We start from the raw sequence: 21,257 nt of genomic DNA, 5'->3' as shown, positions 1-21,257 counted from the left end.
ATCATAGTAAAAGAGATGTCACGGCATACTGTACGTACAAAGCAGACAGACCTTTGTCTCAGAGCTCTTAAATAATGATTTCTTACATGAAAGAACTGTCAGAGGTACTCCTATCAGGTTTTGACATTTCGATTTCACGTAAAACTAGAAAAAAAGAACCATTTATGTCGTTGCCAGAACGTCATTTGTAACTTGTCACAGTTAATAGCCTATAAATGTAAACCACCCCAATGAAGTCAAAATTGGAGTTTTGTGGTTTTTTGTCGGTCGATTAGCTTTAAAATCATCTACATGCCGGTTAACTCTGAAAGGCTGGCCAAACTAAACTTTAGCAGGTGCAGCATTTACATTTTTTGTTTTAATCTTCTGGAAAAGAGGAGCAAAAATATTGATGACTAATCTCGCACAGATTGTTAATTTTAATACCGCCAACTAACTAGTATGTAACAAATATTATATATATTATATATAACTTTATATATCTAACAAATGTACACTCCCCTAAAGGATTATTAGGAACACCTGTTCAATTTCTCATTAATGCAATTATCTAATCACATATGGGGTGTGGTCCTGGTCAAGACAATCTCCTGAACTCCAAACTGAATGTCAGAATTGGAAAGAAAGGTGATTTAAGCAATTTTGAGCATGGCATGGTTGTTGGTGCCAGACGGGCCGGTCTGACTATTTCACAATCTGCTCAGTTACTGGGATTTTCACATACAACCATTTCTAGGGGAAAATGCCTTGTTGATGCTAGAGGTCAGAGGAGAACGGGCAGACTGATTCAAGCTTATAAAAGAGCAACTTTGACTGAAATAACCACTCGTTACAACTGAGGTATGCAGCAAAGCATTTGTGAAGCCACAACGCGCGCAACCTTGAGGCAGATGGGCTACAACAGCAGAAGACCCCTCCGGGTACCACTCATCTCCACTACAAATAGAAAAATAGAGGCTACAATTTGCACAAGCTCACCTAAATTGGACAGTTGAAAACTGAAAAATGTTGCCTGGTCTGATGAGTCTCGATTTCTGTTGAGACATTCAGATGGTAGAGTCAGAATTTGGCATAAACAGAATTAGAACATGGATCCATCATGCCTTGTTACCACTGTGCAGGCTGGTGGTGGTGTTGTGATGGTGTGGGGGATGTTTTCTTGGCACACTTTAGGCCCCTTAGTGCCAATTGGGCATCGTTTAAATGCCACGGCCTACCTGAGCATTGTTTCTGTCCATGTGCATCCCTTTATGACCACCATGTACCCATCCTCTGATGACTACTTCCAGCAGGATAAAGAACCATGTCACAAAGCTCGAATCATTTCAAATTGGTTTCTTGAACATGACAATGAGTTCACTGTATAATTTACTATAATTTATTTAAATATTCTTGACTAGTGAGAATTTAAAAAAAGAAAATATTTTTTTACAGTGTAGTTAACTTTTTTTTAAAGTTATCTTCCACGTCAAAGCACGCACATTTGTGTGACTATACATAACCTTTCGAAGTATTAAAATGATTCAGTTATTCCAAACTATCGCGGCATCTGCGATATTCCGATAATTCCGTATTATATACTGTAGTGTTATAAAAACTGCACTAATCAAGAGATTTCATTGGGTCTTTAAGAAAGGAGGTACTTAAAGTTCCTTTGTGTTCACTGACCTGAGACCAGTCAATCCATTCTTCAATTATACTTTCCTCTAACCTGAGCCAAAGCTAAAACTGCGCCCAGACCCGTGCTTCAACTCATGCTTCAAGCTGACAGCGGATCGATGCGTTTTGATTGGGTGCCATCATGGCTCCACCAGGCCGTTGCTTAAAGAGGTCTGCAACCACTGGGACTTGGTTGCTACTGAGCATCTTTGCAATAACCTCTTTATATTTCTATAACGTGCTGTGAGCTTGTCAGGCACGCTCAACTTTATATGACCGGGTCAAAAGTAAAAGATGAGAAAATGTGAAACAATAGATTAACTAACAACCTCGGTTATATTTTTCAAATAGCACGGATACACAAGGGGGAACCTGCGGTGGTTGAGACGAGAAGACGAACCCCAGAGACTTCCATCCAGAAGGACGCAATTCTTAATCTTTTCTCCTGCAGGTCTGCGTCCCAAATTACACTGGTGTCCATGGGGAAAAGCTGATCACACTTTATCTAGGCTGGATGACTGTGTTAAGGTTAGAGTAACAGACGATATATCTGAGCGAATATATCCTTCTAATGCATGCCACTTTATATATGATGAGGCTGAACTTAAACTATGTAATGCATATAGAAAGTTAATTAAAATAATGTAAGGCTTGTTTCCAGGGGATATAATATGATAAGCGCACATGGTTTATTTGATAAAGATCTAAGAGCATCGATATCTCACCGAAGGCATTCATTTACACGAGAAAATTGCTGATAGATGTGAAATGAAGCATCATGGTGTTTTATAATGAGTTTCTTTACTCCACGATGGAGAGATGATGACATAGTCCACCAAACATGCCGTAGCTGGTGGATTTGTAAATATAGCAAGCTAATATCTTAACAGACTTATAATAGGATGAGCTTTCCCTGCAGGATTGAACAAAAATTGCTCACTTAGGTTATTTACAGGTCAATTGTTTAGATTGTATGCTTAACCAAACTGAATATCGTATCATGCAAATCAAGAGCGGGGTAATTTATCTGAAATATGCATTAATTGTTCATTTAATGCAGTGCATTAAAATGTTATTAAAAGAAGATTTGAGGAAAAATAACAATTATGTAAGCCAAGAAGTATAAATGCTGTGATGGTTAACTTACAGACCCTTTACTAATTTGCAGCATAAACATATCAGTAAAACTTTATAATAAGGTCGTATTCAATTATAAAAAAAAAAAAACATTAATAAATGGATGAGTATAAACAGTGAGTAATGGATTTTAACAGCATTTATTAATCTTTGATAATGTTAATGTCATTCTGCATTAATGTTAACAGTTAAAACATTTGATTTTAAAATTAAATGAACATTAATAAGATAAATAATGCATGTTTTGTACATTGACTCTTCGTGTTAACTAATATATAAAATTAGTGCTGGGCAAAGATTAATCGCGATTAATCGCATACAAAATAAAAGTGATTTTTTTTGCATAATATACTGTATGTGTGTGTACTGTGTGTAATGATTATGTGTATTTAACCACACAAACATAACAAAATTCTGAAATTAATATATGTATTTATATATCTTCTTTATTTATATGGAATATATAAAGTGTGTGTGTGTGTGTGTGTGTGTGTGTGTGTGTGTGTGTGTGTGTGTGTGTGTGTGTGTGTGTGTGTGTGTGTGTGTGTGTGTGTGTGTGTGTGTGTGTGTGTGTGTGTACATAATAATTACACACTCATATATTATGCTAAAAATCACTTTTATTGTATGCGATTAATCTTTGGCCAGCCCTAACAAAAAAATTGATAACATTAATGTTATCAGTTAAAACATTTGATTTTAAAATTAATTGTTTAATAACATTAATAAGATAAATAAATACATACATATTTTGTACATTGACTCTATTAACTAATATAAAATTAGTCGTGGGCAAAGATTAATCGTGATTAATCGCATACTGCCAAATGCATAAATTTAAAAGTAAAATTACTGAAAATTATACTGCTGTTTATGGCATACTCACAAATAAAAATGTTGGCAACATTTTACAATAAGGGTCCATTTTTTTGTGCTGGGCAAAGATTAATCGCGATTAATCGCATACAAAATAAAAGTGATTTTTAGCATAATATATCTGTGTGTACTGTGTGTAATTATTATGTATATTTAACCACACACACATACATATTCATTTCAAAAAATTTTATTTGTATATAATTTTTTTTATTTATATATAATATAGAATATACATATACACATGTAAATGTTTCTTAATACACACATGAATGTGTGTGTATTTATATATACAGTACATAATAATTACACACAGCACACACTCATATATTATGCTAAAAAATCTATTTTTTTTGTATGTGATTAATCACGATTAATCTTTGTCCAGCACTAAAAAAAATTGACCCTTATTGAAAATGATGCCAACATTTTTATTTGTGAGTATGCCATTAACAGCAGAACAATTTTTAGTAATTTTACGTTTAAATTTATGCATTTGGCAGACACTTTTACCCAAAATGACTTGCAGTGCATTACAAGCTATATATTTTTATCAGTACAGGTGTGCCCATAACCTTTTGCACGGCTAATGCGATGCTCTACCGTACAAATTGTGCAACACAAAAGCAATGTAAAACAACTCTTACCTAATGTTTTCATTTTTACTATCTATTGTACTATAAACAGAGGCACACGTTTGTCTCTTTTGGCATCCTCTGATCTAAAACTGAAGCTCGTGGCTCGGTGAGGAAGATCTCCCCAGTCATGTATACATTAGACGGCACGTATTGATTTTTTTGCCTCTCATCTCAAATGCTTACTACACATGGAGATGAATTGCGCTCCAAGGCCGGTTTTGATGAACCTGTGATTGGCTGCCCTTAGCCTCGGGATTCGAGGGTGTAATTAAAGTTAAGACTCATTTTGCAGAACGAAATGGCCCCTGGAGCATGTCCCCTAGTAAAATACATGTGCGCCTACCTGCCCAAAAACTGCCAGGGACAAGATTCATGTTAGCTCTGAGCTATTTGAGGAAAGCGGAGGCTCGGAAAGCAGCGGAGATTCATGCGGGAGCCTAAATATAGAATCGAAGACCGAGACCTGACAAGGTCAGGAGAAAATCTATTGAAACGTCTTTTTAAATCAATAGCGGTTTTTAATCTGTCGGTTGCAAGAAATCGAGACCAGACCTGTTGGCTCTACACTGCTGGTATCTCAACCTGCAGAGGAAGCAGAACAACGATATAAAGGAAAACAGTAATAAGAGGATGCAGATAGGATAAGAGAAGAGGTGAGAAGGAGGGAAGGTCATTTTTGAGTCAGATGTGCTCACAGCCCTACAATGTCTGAAAGATTAGGAGATATCTTCAACAAGACTAAAGAGAGAACCAAAAGGCAAATGTTCCTGTAGCTCAGTTTGTAGAGCATTGCAGTAGCAGCGCAAAGGTCATGGGTTTGATCCCAGAATATGATGGAAGTCACTGTATAAAATAAAACTAAATTATGACTAAACACAACTGCATGTGTTTAAATATAATTTATACTATGTTTAATGAAAAGTAGTTTTAGTTCTCCTGTATACAGACAGTAACACAGTGGTAGAGAATTGCGTTAGCAGCGCAAAAATCATGGGTTCCAACCCAGAAAAGCACATGCTTAAAGAAAATACACTGTAGGTTGCTTTGGATAAAAGCGTCTGCCAAATGTAAATGTAGAAATCAGTTCAATAATAAATTGAGTAAAAAGTCTAGAGACTGAAGTTGTGTTTTATAAATATATACATACGGTTTGTAGAGATCAGGATTAATTCCTGAAAATGTTTTTTGACACTTACCATAAATAAAACATTTGTGCAAACACCCTATAGCTATTTCCAGCACGCAGTATACAGATTTGCTTTAAAGGGACAATAAAATCTGTCATGATTTACTTATTCTGTTTCAAACAAGTATGATTCTCTTTATGAAGAATACTAAGGCCCTTTTTACACGAGAACGCTTGAGGGTGAAAACGTAAAAATATTTTATCGGATGTGCCTATCGTTTACACAGCGGCGGCGTTTTGGGGCTTAAAAACGCAAAAAGTGAAACTATCCTCAAGAGTGGAAATCTTAAAAAACGCTCAACCGTTGCATTTCCGTCTAAAGGGTAAAAACGCAAAAGTCTGCTTATGGTGGCTCTCGTCGCATATGCGTTTACGTCACAGGCATGCCTGGAGTGCATACTACATCGAATATCACACACTTTTGCATCACCATATGCACGCAGATTTCCGTATAAACGCGGAATAAAAAGTGATAATGCAATGCCACTTTCGCGTTTTCACTTCAGATCGTTTCTGTGTAAAACGTAGCCTAAGAGTATACAATGTTTTTTATCCAATACAAAATATTAAACGACCAAAGAATATTAAGCTCCAAAAGGGTTATACCGAATCTATACTGTACAAATTACTGTAAAATAGATATCATATGGAAAACAGCAGCAAATTTCATGTAGTACTAAATATTTAAGTCATACCGGTTTTGAAAGATATGAGATGATAGACGTTTTACTTTTGGGTGAAAGGAATAGTTCACCCCAAAATGAAAAATTTGTTATCATTTACTCATCCTCATGTTGTTACAAACCTGTATTCATTTTTGGTAACACTTTATTTGAAGGTGTGGTTATAAGACTGACATGACACATTCATAATCATGACATGACACGTGCTATGAACATGAAGGAGATTTTATGCACAATTATGTCATAAACTTTCATTCAGTGTCATTCATTCAATTATGTCATTTTTAATGCAAATATGACATTGTTTGAGATGTCTTTGTTATGACAACTTGACATAAACCAATACATCATAACTTGTCATGACAACTTGACATTACCAAGACAACATAAGTGTTAATACTCTGTCATATAGTTTTATAACAGCATCATCATTATTTTTCTTGACCTCAACTACAGTCATACAAATAATTTGACAATACTCTGTCAAATAGTTTTATAACATGAATATTCTTCATGAATGTCTTTTTAAGTTTCCTCCATGTGTTTAACAAAAAAAACAATCATTCAATAATAATAATAATAATAATAATAATAATAATTAAAAATGGAGAAATTTGGAGCATTTGGAGACAGATTCACCTAAAATTAAATGAAAACCGTACAAGTTAATTACATTAAATTAAATTGATTCAAAGTTTGTTCGTTTTTCTTCTATGTCAGAAAATTTCAGATCCTCTGTGTGAGAAAGAACAAGTTCTGTTAGTTGTCAGTCTTTTATGTATTGTGCACATACATAAAGTTAAGTATACTATTTTGACGTGTCTGTTGCATTTTGTTAAGGAAGGCTATTTAAAATTATTTGACAGAGTATTAACACAATGACATTTTAATGACAGTTTAATGTAATGTTAACCTATAAATCAAGGTAGTTTCTTAAGTTTGATATTTATTCTTCTATGTCAAGTTTATGACAGATTTATGACAACTTATGATGTACTGTTTATGTCAAGTTGTCAACAAAGAAAATTTAAACAATGTCATCTTTGCATAAAAATGACATAATTGATCAAATGACACTTTATGACAGTTAAGTCATAAATGTGAATAAAATCTCTGTCATGTTCATGACACGTTTGTAACCAAATCATTTTTGAGCACCATTGACTTCCATTGTAGTATTTGAACCTACTACTGTATGTCAATAGTGCTTCCGTTTCTTGCTTCATTACAGATATCTTCCTTTGTGTTCAGCAGAACCAAGAAATGTATACCAGGTATGTAACAACATGTTGGGGGAATAAATTATGACATAATTTTCATTTTTGGATGACCTATCCCTTTAAGGCTTCACCAAAAAAATTTTTCTTTGGATTAGCCATTTCATTTCAAGTTTTCAGTGTGACATTATAATTACTATTGTAAGAAATCCACGAGGTGCCTGTAAAGCCTATTACAGGAGGGCTTTAGTATTTGGACTGCATGTGGCGTCTGTGTGCTCTCTCGCTCTCTCCCACTTCATTCATGCACATGCAAGGAGACCCAGCACTGACTGTAATGATGGATTAGCCTTCAGATGTTGGTTTTCTCTCTCTCTCTCTCTCTCTCTCTCTCTCTCTCTCTCTCTCTCTCTCTCTGACACAGAACATGACCACATCTACAATATATGTATTGCTGACCCTTACATGTACAGAAGGAAAAACAAGCAGAGCGTGAAAATAACTTGAAGAAATGAAATGTTGGCCGGAAAATTAAAGCGAGAATATGAACAGAGAGACGACAAGACATTAAATAAAATCACATTCAATATAGTTACCATACAAAAATGGAAACCCTAGTACAATATAACACTTAGATAGCTAAACGAATAGCAAATATTACTATACAGTACATATTATATTCCTGTTAACCATAATATACTTCACCAGACCACACCAAGTACTGATTTTTGCTTCGGAATTACATTAGATATCCTCGAAGCATAAAAATCGAGGTATGAAAATTCAAGATCTGATTATATCACTGTATGACATATATTGTGATTCATTGTATATGCTGAAGTTATGTGCTTGCATGAAGAGCTTCATATGGCAGAGCCTGCAGGAAAGATTATGAATTTTGCCATTTGCAGGCAAAATAAACCGAAGCTTCTCTAAACAAGGGGCGCAGCAGATGTTGATCTAAATGGCAGCAGCTAAACGGTGCACTGCCAGGACTACAGAAGGGCCCATGGCATTTGGGACAGGCTGCTCGTACATTCACATCAGCCAATAACTATTCTGAAAGCAGCAGGACAACAGGTGTCAAATATGTTTGGAGTAGACTTCCAAGAAAGACGTTCAACTTAGCTTGTCCATCATGGAAATATGATTTCAATGATTGAGAACCATGTTAAGGTAATTGAATATCTCAAGGCCCGGCCTACACTGATCCTTCAAAGAGAAGAGCCTTACAGTACCCATTTATTATATCAGTTGTCATTTCAGATACTGTATACATCAGTGTTCGAATTATGTCAAAGATTATGGGGGTTGTCAGAGCCGATGGTGTAGCGGGCTCAAATCCCGGCTCAAGGTCCTTTGGCGATCCCATACCCCTCTCTCCACCCTGTATTTAAAGGGATAGTTCACCCAAAAATGAAAATAATGTCATTCATGACTCACCCTCATGTCGTTCCAAACTCGTAAGACCTCTGTTTATCTTCTGAACACAGTTTAAGATTTTTTATATTTAGTCCGAGAGCTTTCTGACCCTTCATTGAAAATCTATGCACAGTAGACTGTCCATGTCCTGAAAGGTAATTAAAAACATCATTAAAGTGTCAATGTGACATCAGTGGGTCAGTTAGAATGTGTTGAAGCATCAAAAATACATTTTGGTCCAAAAATAACAAAAATTACGACTTTATTCAGCTTTGTCTTCTCTTCTGCGTCTGTTCTGAAGTGCATGCTCGGGACTAAAGTCACGTGACTGCAGTGACGCGGATGACGTGTTATCCTCAGACATGTTTGCGATTTTTTTTTTTTCAAACTTACAGCGTGCGTCTCCCTCAGACTGTAATCGAAGCCGGGGCGCACAAAAAAAAAACAGCTGGGGCGCACCAGATAACACGTCAGCTGTGTCGTACCTCATCTGCGTCACTGCAGTCACGTGACTTTAGTCTCGCACATGCGCTTCACAACAGATGCGGAAGAGAATTTTTGGCCCAAAATGTATTTTCGATGCTTCAACACATTCTAACTGATGTCACATGGACTACTTTGATGATGTTTTATTACCTTTCTGGACATGGACAGTATACCGTACATACATTTTCAATGAAGGGTCAGAAAGCTCTCAGACTAGATATAAAACATCTTAAACTGTGTTCTGAAGATGAACAGAGGTCTTACGAGTTTGGAACGACATGAGGGTGAGTCATTAATGACATTATTTTCATTTTTGGGTGAACTGTCCCTTTAAATACTGTCAATAAAATAAAGGCAAAATATTAAAAAAAAGATTGGAAGCGTATGGGGGTCCTGGAACAACATTTTTTGTTGGTCCTGGATCAATGTTTTATTTAAAGAAACCCCAAATTATCGCAAAACCCTCTCGATTTTTTAAAAGCCCCTGATCCTAAAGATTACTAAAGAAATTAACTAAAGATAGTAATTTAAGATTTATACCTTCAACAAAGTGAGAATAATAAACACGAAAAGACAATGATTTTGATGAAAAACTTTGGGATTAGTTTATTGCGAAATTGGGACTAATAATGGACAGTATCGCTTTTTGGCACCACAGCACGAACATTTACATTCTTGTAGTATTTTATTTGTAATAAAAAACAGGGGACCACCCCAATTTATAATTTTCTGCTTTATAGTGGGTCTCTTAATGCTTTTAGGAGGTCTTGGACCACCCCAGCCACTCTCAATTCGAAAACCGATATACATTTTCCTTGAACTGCGATCCATTAGACAAAATTCCCCGGTTTTGTTCATATTGTTGCATCGGTGCTCCGTCAGCATCATTTTTCATTTCACAAAGCTGATTATCATCCAGGCAACAAGTTATGTTCGACTCGCGTAGCAGTAAATCACACAGCCATTGTCAAACTTCCAAGCCAAAACAATTCATTTCATTGAGATGCTAAACCTAGTTTGTTTCACAAGCAATCTTTACTTTTCGTAGCCGTGGATAACGGTTTTATTCTCAAATGAAGCGAAATTCCCACTCGAGCGATTAACTGTAAATAAGTAAGTTTTTTTACCAACGTCTCCTGCAAGCAGAATATCAATATAGCTTTTCAATTATTGGCCAGCCCCAAGTGAGGTTTAGACACTGATTGAGCAAGTGATGGAAAGAGACTGAGAAAGAAGATGGAGATGGAGACACAGCTGTTCAATCTGAGGGGCAAAGTAGGAAAAAAGACAATCGTGGCTTCCCGCGACAGCATTGTCGGAACCATTCATTACTAACGTCTGCCTCCTCATCTCCAAACTTTTTGTTGGATTATTAGCGCAGTTCTGAACAACAGCAAATCTGACTTTATGCCAAACCCCAGTGCCTGTTTAATGAGCTGACCTCATGAAGACACACATCACGAAATGCCTTTTATCTTCTGTCGAGCGTATCTACATCAATTTGCATTCATTAGCGCACAGCCACTGATGGTAACTAATAGTCTGCTCTCCTATCGCCGAACACAGCAACATGCACACGTATGCGGTTAGGTCCGTGACACCTGCTACACACGGAGAGGCATTGCACAAAAATTTTTAGATCTGCAGAATCCGAGCTTCCTAAATCAACACTATGTTTTTCATCTGCCGGCTCGTGCCATTAACCTTGACTCGATGTTATGTCCATGCAGCGTACGCATCCGAGTTAAACACCCACCCAGATGTACGCACATAAACGGAAGATAGATAAGCAGGGTATTGCACACCATATGGAGCTAAAGTCAAACACACACACGCACGAACTCACGACTGCACACGCTCGCCGTCACATGCAACGCTGGAGAAGAAGAAATCAATCTACTCACAGAATGAAGCAGACGACACCGGGAGCTGTTATCAAAGGATTGGCACGGAGACAAGCTGGCTGAGTCCCGTCGGGAATGCCGACAGATTCCAGGGAAAGAGAGGAAGGAATATCCGAGGACACCTCTGGATGGAGAGGAGTAGGGGGTGAAGAGGCGAGGAGGGAAAAAAACGGATCTCAGATTTCCGTCTTTCTATCTCGCTGCCTGGCTCTCCTGTGGTAGCTTTGCCGAACAATATCAGGTGCCTGATTTTGACTTGTGATACAGCAGCATTTTGTCCGGGGGTAAACAGGAGAACAGAAAAAAATTTGTCAGGAAGGCAAATACTAAAAAATGTGTAGCAGAGATAAAACAACTCAATTCTCTCCTCAGCTCTCCCAGCGGCACGGATAGGGGGATAAAAACGGAAATGAAGTGACTTGGGAAAATTTAGGAATTAAGCAAGAGAACATTCTGTTTCGGCTTGTGGAAAAACGTTTTCTTTGCTTTTTCCCACCCTAACTCATTTTCAGTCGTAAGACTGAAATAAAATATGTTTGAGATTGAAAGATGAGGAAAGGCCTAACTTAACCAAACAGGTAGTTATCTTCTTATATCACTTCATATGTGGGGCATCTACCCCTCCCTCCATTTGTTTGCTGCCTGTTGGTCTTTCTTTGGTCTTGTTTTCTTTATTTCTTTAGATCTATTACTATACTATACTATACTATACTATAAATGTGTGCCTTTATACAGTACCCTACGCGGCCTTGGTTATCAAAGGCACACCACCCGTTCCCTCCAATTCTTCCTCTATCTTTCTGCAGCTACACAGTAACGCTGTTGAATGCGAATCTAAAAGCTGAGCTCTGACCGAAGTTCAACACATAACATCCTCTTAGTTTTCCTCAGCTTTTCCATCGCAGTCTGTCCTCTAGAAAACTACCCGAAAATGACTTAAAAATAAATGGCAAGTTGGATGTCCAAACTAGATTCCAATCTAATCCCGAATGGTGAGGTGTTTCGAACCACTTCAACCTCTAGTCCTCCATTTTCAATTGCCTGCCAGCCAGGAAGTTCAATTATCATCCGTTGAATGGTATCGCTTAGGATCCTCTTGGCGTGATGCGAAATCAAAGGATCTCGGTATGATTGGATGACACTTATTCCTTCGGCCCCTTAGGGTTTCGTTCCGACTCCAAGTGATGGACGTGGTCTGAGTGGTTAACGTCAAGAGGTCTCAATAAAAAAATCCTAATACAGAATTTGTTCTTTCCCCTACTTCCTCAGCCGGCTTTTATGCCCAGAAATCCTCAAGCCTCTGTGCTCCTGTGACCACTTCTGCTGGCTGGAAACCAGAGGCATTTCGAGAGCGTCTGCTGCGAAGAACCTGGTAGAACGCTTCGCTCGGCATGCAGGCAAAGTGAGTCATGGATGGAGAAATGGTCTTTTACAGCCTGGAGGAAAACGGGAGACGGTAATTAGGAACATATAATTAAGGTAGAGAAAGACATAATGACACAAAGGAAAGGGTGTAGAGTGCCGCAAAATGGTCTCTTTCAATTACCTGCCTGATCATTCAATGAATTTATTTCTGCATTGACACCTTCCTTTCAGAATTCGCATTAGCTGCGTTTCCATTACCCTTTAAACATGCAAATTGACATTGGAAATTGAAAATATGGCCAGTGGAAACATGTCAATTTCCTAAATAACGCAAAAAAAAGTTTTCACTGTCATGAGGTCGTTTTTCGGAAAAGGTGTTTTTCGCAAAAACTGCAATACAAACAGTTTATTCGCATTTTCAGGTCACCTGATTCAAGTAAGTCATATAAATATTATTTGAAGATAAAGCGGTACGTACTAAAACCTCCCAGAAATACCTCAATACAGTCTGCTCCCACGAGGCTTTTTTTGCCAATAATGTTTGGATAACACTCCAACTTTTCTTTTGATTTAAAATAATTTACTATTATCTCCAAGAAACACCTACATGTTGCCGCTCCTAAGTATAAAGGGCTTTCCTTAGCATTCATATATTTCGATAATACTCGTACGTCTCCTTCGGTTAAAACTAATGCCTAGTGCGGTGGATGGGATATGTATGTGTGTTATTAGTAAACCTACCAACATCTGTCGACGTAATGTTTGGAATGACTTATGTTTTAGTCGCATATCATTGGTTAATGGAAACTATTCGCAATAATCTTTTGTCGACATTTAGAAAATAACGCTGAAGTTTTGTGCAAATCTGTAATGGAAACGCCAACCTAATTGTCATCATATCCAACCTAATCTCGCAAGAAAACCTGCCTTTTTCATGTGACGACGAATTCGTATGTATTCATACGATGTGATTCGTACAAAAACATATAATAATCTGATTAAAAGCACTAATAGCACTAAATGCCCCAACTTCAACGTCAAATGCGAAAGCTGAAACGCACAAATGTTATCGAACAAATTAGCCACCTCGTAAGCTAGATACGTATTGCCTTGAGATTCTGTCGTCTTATCATTACATAAAAGTTGTTTCCCCGACCTGCCCATTTCATGTGATGACGAATTCGTATGAATTCATACGATGTGATTCGTACAAAAACATACGATAATCTGATTAAAAGCACTAATATAATGACATCCCCAACTTTAACGTCAAAGGAGAAAGCTGAAACGCACAAATGTAAACGAACCAATTAGCCACCTCGTAAGCTAGATACGTATTGCCGTGAGATTCTGTCGTCTTATCATTACATAAAAGTTGTTTCCCCGACCTGCCTATTTCATGTGATGACAAATTTGTATGAATTCATACGATGTGATTCGTACAAAAACATACAATAATCTGATTAAAAGCACTAATATAATGACATCCCCAACTTTAACGTCAAATGCGAAAGCTGAAACGCACAAATGTAATCAAACCAATTAGCCACCTCGTAAGCTAGATACGTATTGCCGTGAGATTCTGTCGTCTTATTACATAAAAGTTGTTTCCCCGACCTGCCTATTTCATGTGATAACAAATTTTTATGAATTCATACGATGTAATTCGTACAAAAACATACAATAATCTGATTATAAGCACTTATATAATGTCACCCCCAACTTTAACGTCAAATGCGAAAGCTAAAACGCACAAATGTAATCAAACAAATTAGCCACCTCGTAAGCTAGATACGTATTGCCGCAAGAGTCGTATTATGATTAAGTAAAAGTTGTTTTCCCAACGAATCTGTCCTTGAACTGACATTTTAATGCAATCTTAATCTGGTTCTCTTATTCAGAATATGTAGCATCCGTATACAAGCTTTTCTCGTTCCAATCAAAGCCTTCAGATAAGCGAGAACTCAGCGTGAATGCTTTTAACCAACAACAATGGCTTTAATTATATTTGTACCAAGTGGAGTGCTGTTATAAGGGACCGTATGTAGAACGTTTTTGGCTTAAATGTTAGTGAAACATTGACTTCTTGCATGGCTGGACGTTATGTAAGCCTGTTAGCACTTGCAGGAATAAAGAGCTGTAATGGTGAACATTGCAAAAGGGGAAGCAGTCAAGTGGCTGTGATGTTTCTAAATGTGTGAATCTACAGTGCTTTTATCATAAACACACACCACAATGTTTTACTTTGTTGCATGAAAAGCAAATGTTTGATTTTCAATAGACCCATTTGTTTTTACGTGTGTCCACTTAGAGTTATGGCTTCGTGTGTTGCAGTTAACCCCAATCCCAAATCTTACGTAAATGCTTCAATGCATTTTACATATATAAGTGAGATGATATTTAAACATCGTCCGAAAGGTCACCAAACAAAACATTAAGGTATTAAAATACTTAAGGCATGAGTCAGCTTCCTAAGCGTCATTTCCCCACCAAAGGTTAACAGTATAGAGGAATAGACCCCACATAGTCCGGCTATGAGTAACCCACTTCTAGCCAAATTTGGTTATGGTGTTATTGCCAAAATAACTTGGGGTTACATTTATTTATTTAATTGGGCTATGGTTAGACATCTGTACATTTTCACCGCGACCCCAATTTTGCCTTGTTTTAGCCTAGACATCTGGACTTTGTTTGGACATCTATTAGATGTCTATTAGACATCTTTTAAATGCAAAATATCTTGCTGGGTTTGATTTGAGCTTAAACACTAAAACAAATATCATTTGTGTCGAGATTGGTATGCAAGCTAATATCAAGTATGACTTTTTGTATTTTTGTAGAAGAAGAGTTTTGTGTGTGCGCTGAGGATCTATTTTTAATCTTGATATTATGGATCCTCACTGGGTTTTGTGAGACAGCCGAGCTAATGCGTTGTGGTGAGTGCGTTTTGTGCAAGGAAACCGTTTCATAAGGCGCGATTGAAATTTCGCTCTCCAGGGAGAACATTTCTGTGCATTTGTCCTTGAGAAACATTACCATGTCACAAGGTGAAAAAAGGCACTTGTATAGTAAGTATACAGCATTCGATGTACTCAGAAGGCCTGTTAGTGCATTTTTAGAGCGGTCATGTTAAATCAATAGGTCTAAGTCCTTCCAGGCATCAAACCCTGTACCTTCAGAACACTTATTAACAAAGACTTCAGCCTGAGATCACATTCTGTACTTTCCTCCGAGTGATCTAATGCTACCGCCAGTGAGTCAGAGCTCTGTACCAAGAAAGCAAGCAAAGGTGAGAGGTTGAAAACGAGATATGTTTTTCCTCTTGCTCGTCCGTGAAACATGATTCGGTCTGCCTTTTCATCCTTCTATTTCTGACGGAGATAAGCGCTCCGTAAAGGATTTACGACTCAAAAAGATTCCACTGATAAATCTGATGCTTTGCATCATCTGAGGATGAGAGAACAACGGCGAGTATTTCACTCTAAAATCACATGACTCTATTTCACAGTTATTTATGAATCGCACAATGGAGACGATAAAACACCTGCCATCTATTACTTTTCTCGTCATAGTTGTTTAATGTTTTATCTTATTTCACTTTTTGACTGGTCTTCCATAGCTCAGAAATCTCTGCAATGATGAATTTACATATCTTTGAGTCACTTGAGTCACATATCTTTCAGTCACTTGAGTCACTCCTTACCAAAAATTAAAAATAGATGATTGTTGACATAAGAAAATACAGATGGAAAAATTAGGCTGTGTGCATTGTTAAGGTCTTAAAGGAATAGCTCACTCAAAAATGAAAAATCTTTCATCATTTACTTAACCTCATGTTGTTCTAAACCTGTATGAATTTTTTTATTTTGATGAACAGAAGCGAAGATATTTTAAGAAATGATGGTTAAAGGAAAACACCACAGTTTTTCGATACTTTACTACCTCTTACCTCAACTTAGATGAAGTAATACATCCCTATCTTTTTTTAATACGTGCACTTAATCTTTGTACAGCTAGTGGTGGATGTGTTGGCATTTGGCCTGGCCCCATTCATTCCTTGGGATCCAGGCGGGGATGAGTTTGGAGGCCACCAGACACGTCCATGTTTTCCCTATTTAAAGACTGTTACATGAGTAGTTACACGAGCAAGTATGGTGACATAAAATAAAATGTGGCGATGTTTAAGCGGATAAAAATGAGAATTATATTGTAAGGAGGAAGAGCACTTAGTTTGCAGCATTTCGACCTCGGGCTAAGTGCTCTTCCGCCATACAATATAATTCTCATTTTAAATCACCACATTTTATTTTGTGCCACCATACATACTCGTGTAACTACTGATCTAACAGTCTTTAAATAGGGAAAACATGGAAGTGTTTGGTGGCTTCTGTTTGGATCCTAAGGAATGAATGGGGCTAGGCTAAATGCTAACACATTCACAAGGCGCTGTACATAGAATTTAGTGCATGCATTGAAAAAAGATAGGTATGTACTAATTTGTCTAAGTTGAGGTAAGAACATAGTAAAATATTCAAAACAGTTTCCATTGACTTCCAGTAGGAAAACAAATATTACCGAAGTATTGTTATAAATGATGAAGAAAATATTTTGATAAATGATGGTAAGCACACAGTTGAAAGAAATTCATACAGGTTTAGAACAACATGAAGATGAGAAAATGATGACAGAATTTTCTTTTTTAGAAACTATCCCTTTAGATCGCACAGGTATATTTGTAGCAATAGCCAGCAATAAAATATACATTTTTATGCCAAATATTATTAGAATATTATGTAAAGATCATCTTCCATCAAGATATTTTGTACATTTAGTGTCGTAAATATATCAGAAATTTATTTTTGTAAGTAGATTCAGTTGCTAAGGACTTCATTTGGACAACTTTCTAGCCGATTTTTTAAAATATTTTGATATTTTTACACCCTCGGATTCTAATTATTGTTTCTGCCCAAATACTGTGCTATTCTAACAAACCATACGTCAATAGAAAGCCTATTCATTCAGCTTTCATGATCAAAACATTGACCCTTATGGCTGGTTTTGTGGTCCAGGGTCACATTTTTGAAACTCACAATGATGCCAAAGTAGAACCACTTTTGCTTCTCCAAAGCCAGCCCTTTTCCAATATGTTTTTGAGCAAAGGAAAGATTATGGGGATTTTAAAAGGACATTCCACTTTTTTTTAAATATGCTAATTTTCCAGCTCCCCCAGAGTTAAACATTTGATTTTTACCGTTTTGGAATCCATTCAGCTGATCTCTGGGTCTGGCAATACAACTTTTAGCATAGCTTAGCACAATCAATTGAACCTTTTAGCATCGCGCTAAAAAATTACCAAAGAGTTTCGATATTGATGGACTGCAGCAAGCGTAGTGATATTACGCAGTGCCCAAAAATAGTCCCCTGCCATTGAAAGTTACTAAGGGGACTATTTTCGGCTGCTGCGTAATATCATTGCAGCTCCTGCAGCCATGTTACGGCAGCAAAGTCCTTGATTATGACGCCAGTATAGTCCTAGTCATATCTGCCTAGAAAATCCCAACTTTTAATTTTCAGTCGGTCTTAGTACACGATGTAACTACAGAAGAGTCAAGTTATAAATAGGAAAAATATCGAAACTTTGGTTATTTTTAGCGCGATGCTAATGGTCTAATCAGATTCAATGGATTATGCTAAGCTATGCTAAAAGTGGTACCGCCAGACCCGGAGATCAGCTGAATTGATTCCAAAACGGTAAAAATCAAATGTTTAACTCTAGGGGAGCTGGAAAATGAGCATATTTTAAATAAAAAAGTGGAATGTCCCTTTAAAAGGTCCTTAATGGAACCATACAGTCCATCAAAAAGGAACCTAGATGCTTTTTCTCAGGAGAAATATTTAAAATGCAGATTATGTGAACACCAAATGGAGCAAAATCTGCATTGTCTAGGAGAAACAACTAATATTAAAGATATTATATAGATCTCTTTCTTATTTGAAGAAAATTGCTGGTCCAATGTCACGGTGAGTATATACAGTGTGTTTCCCATAATATACCCCAGCAGGTGCTCTCTCACACATTAAATGCTGTTCTTTTCTCCCTGTACACTAAGGTAGTAAAGTTATTAACCTTCACACACACACACACACAGGCTGTGGTAGCACAGCCAGCATAAGCAGAGCATCGTGGGTAAGCTGTCACAATCACCATTAATCTGTCCACTCTTTCCCTCTATCATGATATACAAGCAGAGTTCACAAGCAGTCACATAGACGGCACTGACAATATATGAGCTTTGCGTGCATGCATGTGTGTGTGTCTGTGTGCGTTATGCGAGTGCATGCGGACGGAGGCACGTGTGAAAGATGTGTTTGACCCGAGTACATTGGTTTAGGTTGAGCGGTCTTGTGACACAGGCAGTTGTTAATGACTTTTGAGAGATAGGCAGATGGGGACCAACGGGGGAGGTGGAGGGGTCTGTGACAAATGACGAGAGAAAGAATGAAAGAAAAGAGTAGGAGGAGACGATGAAGAGGGTAAAATGGCTGATGGACAGCAGAAAAGAGAGAAACAGAGGTGAGGAAAAATGCTACGGTGAGAGAAAAAGATCAAGAACGAAAGAAAAAAAGAGAAAGATTTACTCACCCATAGCTGTTTTTCTTCATCTGAATCCACTGCGCTGAGAGAGAGAGAGGAAAAAGAGAGAGAGACCTCAACTGAATGCCAAAAGGACAGACATCACGAACGAATGTGCCGGCGCAGTGCAAAAAACAACCAAACAACGGAGAAAACACTGGAAACTGAGAGAAATCACAGATCAGTAGTGATCATTTGCACAATGACTTATTTAAATCAGTTACTTAAATAATCACACATGCAGCGATAAATCAACGTGTCAGCATGCACACGCGTCCAGCGGGACGAAGACACTCCACAGGCGCTACCTCAGAAGACGCAAGGCTGCCCCCCTCCTCCTCCTCCGTGTCTTTTTTACCCCGTTCTCGCGCTCGGTCTCTTCTGCGGTTTCTGTATATTCACCACAGCTCATTTCCCATGAGAAGACAACGGTGGCTTCCCTTCAATCTCTGTGTCCTTGTCATCGTACAGTTTACGCCCCTCTCTCCGTTTTCAGTACGGTAGAATTGAGCTTGCTGTAATTTCTGGCAGCTGAGCCTCTGTGTGAACTGCATTCGTGCCTCTGTCTCTCTCTCCCTCTCTCTCTCTCTCTCTCTCTCTCTCTCAACCCTTTTCCTTGTATCCCAGTGCCTCTTCACTGCCTCCAATCCAATCGCATGCAAAACCTTCCTCTTTCTATCTATCTCTCTCTCTCTACTGTATCTTCTTTTACAAATACTGTAAAATAAACATCCAAACACACACACACTGGTCTTCACAGCTTTACCCTCCAGCAAACATCGCACACCCTCAATGACACAAGGATCGTATCCATCCAATATCAATTGTACGAATTATGAACCTTTAAGTTGATTAATTCTAGTACAGTCTATACTGGTTATTATGGAGGTCCATTAAATGTGTTAAGCCAATGCAATTAACTAAAAAACTCATTTTTAATTAACCACGTCCCCACATAAGGCATTTGAGGAGCTCACATACAAAAGCCGCTAAAATGCCACCTCGGTCAAAAATGAGATGATGATATTTGGCTCTTGGTATGTACTGTACCTATATCTAATACTAATTTAAAGTGCACTTATTTCATTGGAAAAAAAAGCAAAGTTATTTTGTGTATTTGGTATAATACAAATGTGTTTTTTTTTCGTGGTTTATGGTTAAAAAAACATAATTTTCCACATACCGTGCATTTTTGTAGCTCAAGATATCCTGCCCTCTTCAAACGCATTGATTTTGTACAAAACTCATTAGCCGTTTCTCAATATGCGTTCTTGTCTGTACTTGCGTTCTTGTAGACTTGTGAAGCGTCATCAGTCGCGGCCCAAGTACTGTTCCAATTCAAAGTTCGCATCAAGGCCAAGTTCACATAAAATCCCCGGATGTGTTCTTGATCCGCCCATTTTATCGAGGATGCATCAGAGGACACTTGTGTGGACTTATGACAGCGAAGTTTCCCAGAATGCATTTCGCGTCAGGAGTTCGTTCTTCCGAGTCTGAACTTGCAAGTTCGAACTACGAAGGACACAAGTTCGAGTTTGGCGTACTTGGTATTGAGAAACAGCAATTGATTTTAAAAGCGCTGTGTTCCTGATTGGCCAGCTTAGCAGGACGTTGTGATTGGCCTGAATACCTCTGTCGTCAGCTGAAAATGTGCGCTCCTTACCATGTTTGAAAGATAAGCTCACAATGCGATGCTGACAGGAGTTAATTTAAGCCAGCAGCCATATCACCCTGTAGCCCAAGACAGCTTGCCCACTGAAGCTAAGCAGGGCTGATCCTGGTCAGTACTTGGATGGGAGACCACCTGGGAAACCAGGTTGCTGCTGGTAGGGGTGTTAGTGAGACCAGCAGGGGGTGCTCACCCTGTGGTCTGTGTGGGTCCTAACACCCCAGTATAGTGATGGGGACACTATACTGTCAAAAAAGCACCGTCCTTCGGATGAGACGTTAAACCGAGGTCCTGATGTCCTTCGAAAAAGAGTAGGGGTGTGCCCCGGCATCCTGGCCAAACTTGCCCATTGGCCTACTAATCATCCCCTCATATACTAAT

At 38.0% G+C, this 21,257-nt stretch overlaps 1 protein-coding gene across 4 annotated transcripts in view; it reads right to left on the bottom strand.

Moving 5' to 3' along the window:
- LOC129455060 (glutamate receptor ionotropic, kainate 5) overlaps positions 1–21,257 on the bottom strand; it is a 175,412-nt gene that overhangs the window by 107,593 nt on the left and 46,562 nt on the right. For 3 of the 4 annotated variants that reach the window (XM_055219704.2, XM_055219705.2, XM_055219700.2), the window contains exon 1: positions 11,209–11,347. The exons of the other annotated variant lie outside the window; for it this stretch is intronic. The gene's annotated coding sequence lies outside the window, so the exon portion shown is untranslated. Of the gene's footprint in view, positions 1–11,208; positions 11,348–21,257 lie in introns of those variants that run through there. 4 annotated transcript variants of the gene reach the window in all.

This window comes from Misgurnus anguillicaudatus, chromosome 20, assembly GCF_027580225.2.
Source record: "Misgurnus anguillicaudatus chromosome 20, ASM2758022v2, whole genome shotgun sequence".
NCBI classification, from domain to species: domain Eukaryota; kingdom Metazoa; phylum Chordata; class Actinopteri; order Cypriniformes; family Cobitidae; genus Misgurnus; species Misgurnus anguillicaudatus.
This window is presented reverse-complemented; position numbering and strand designations above follow the sequence as displayed.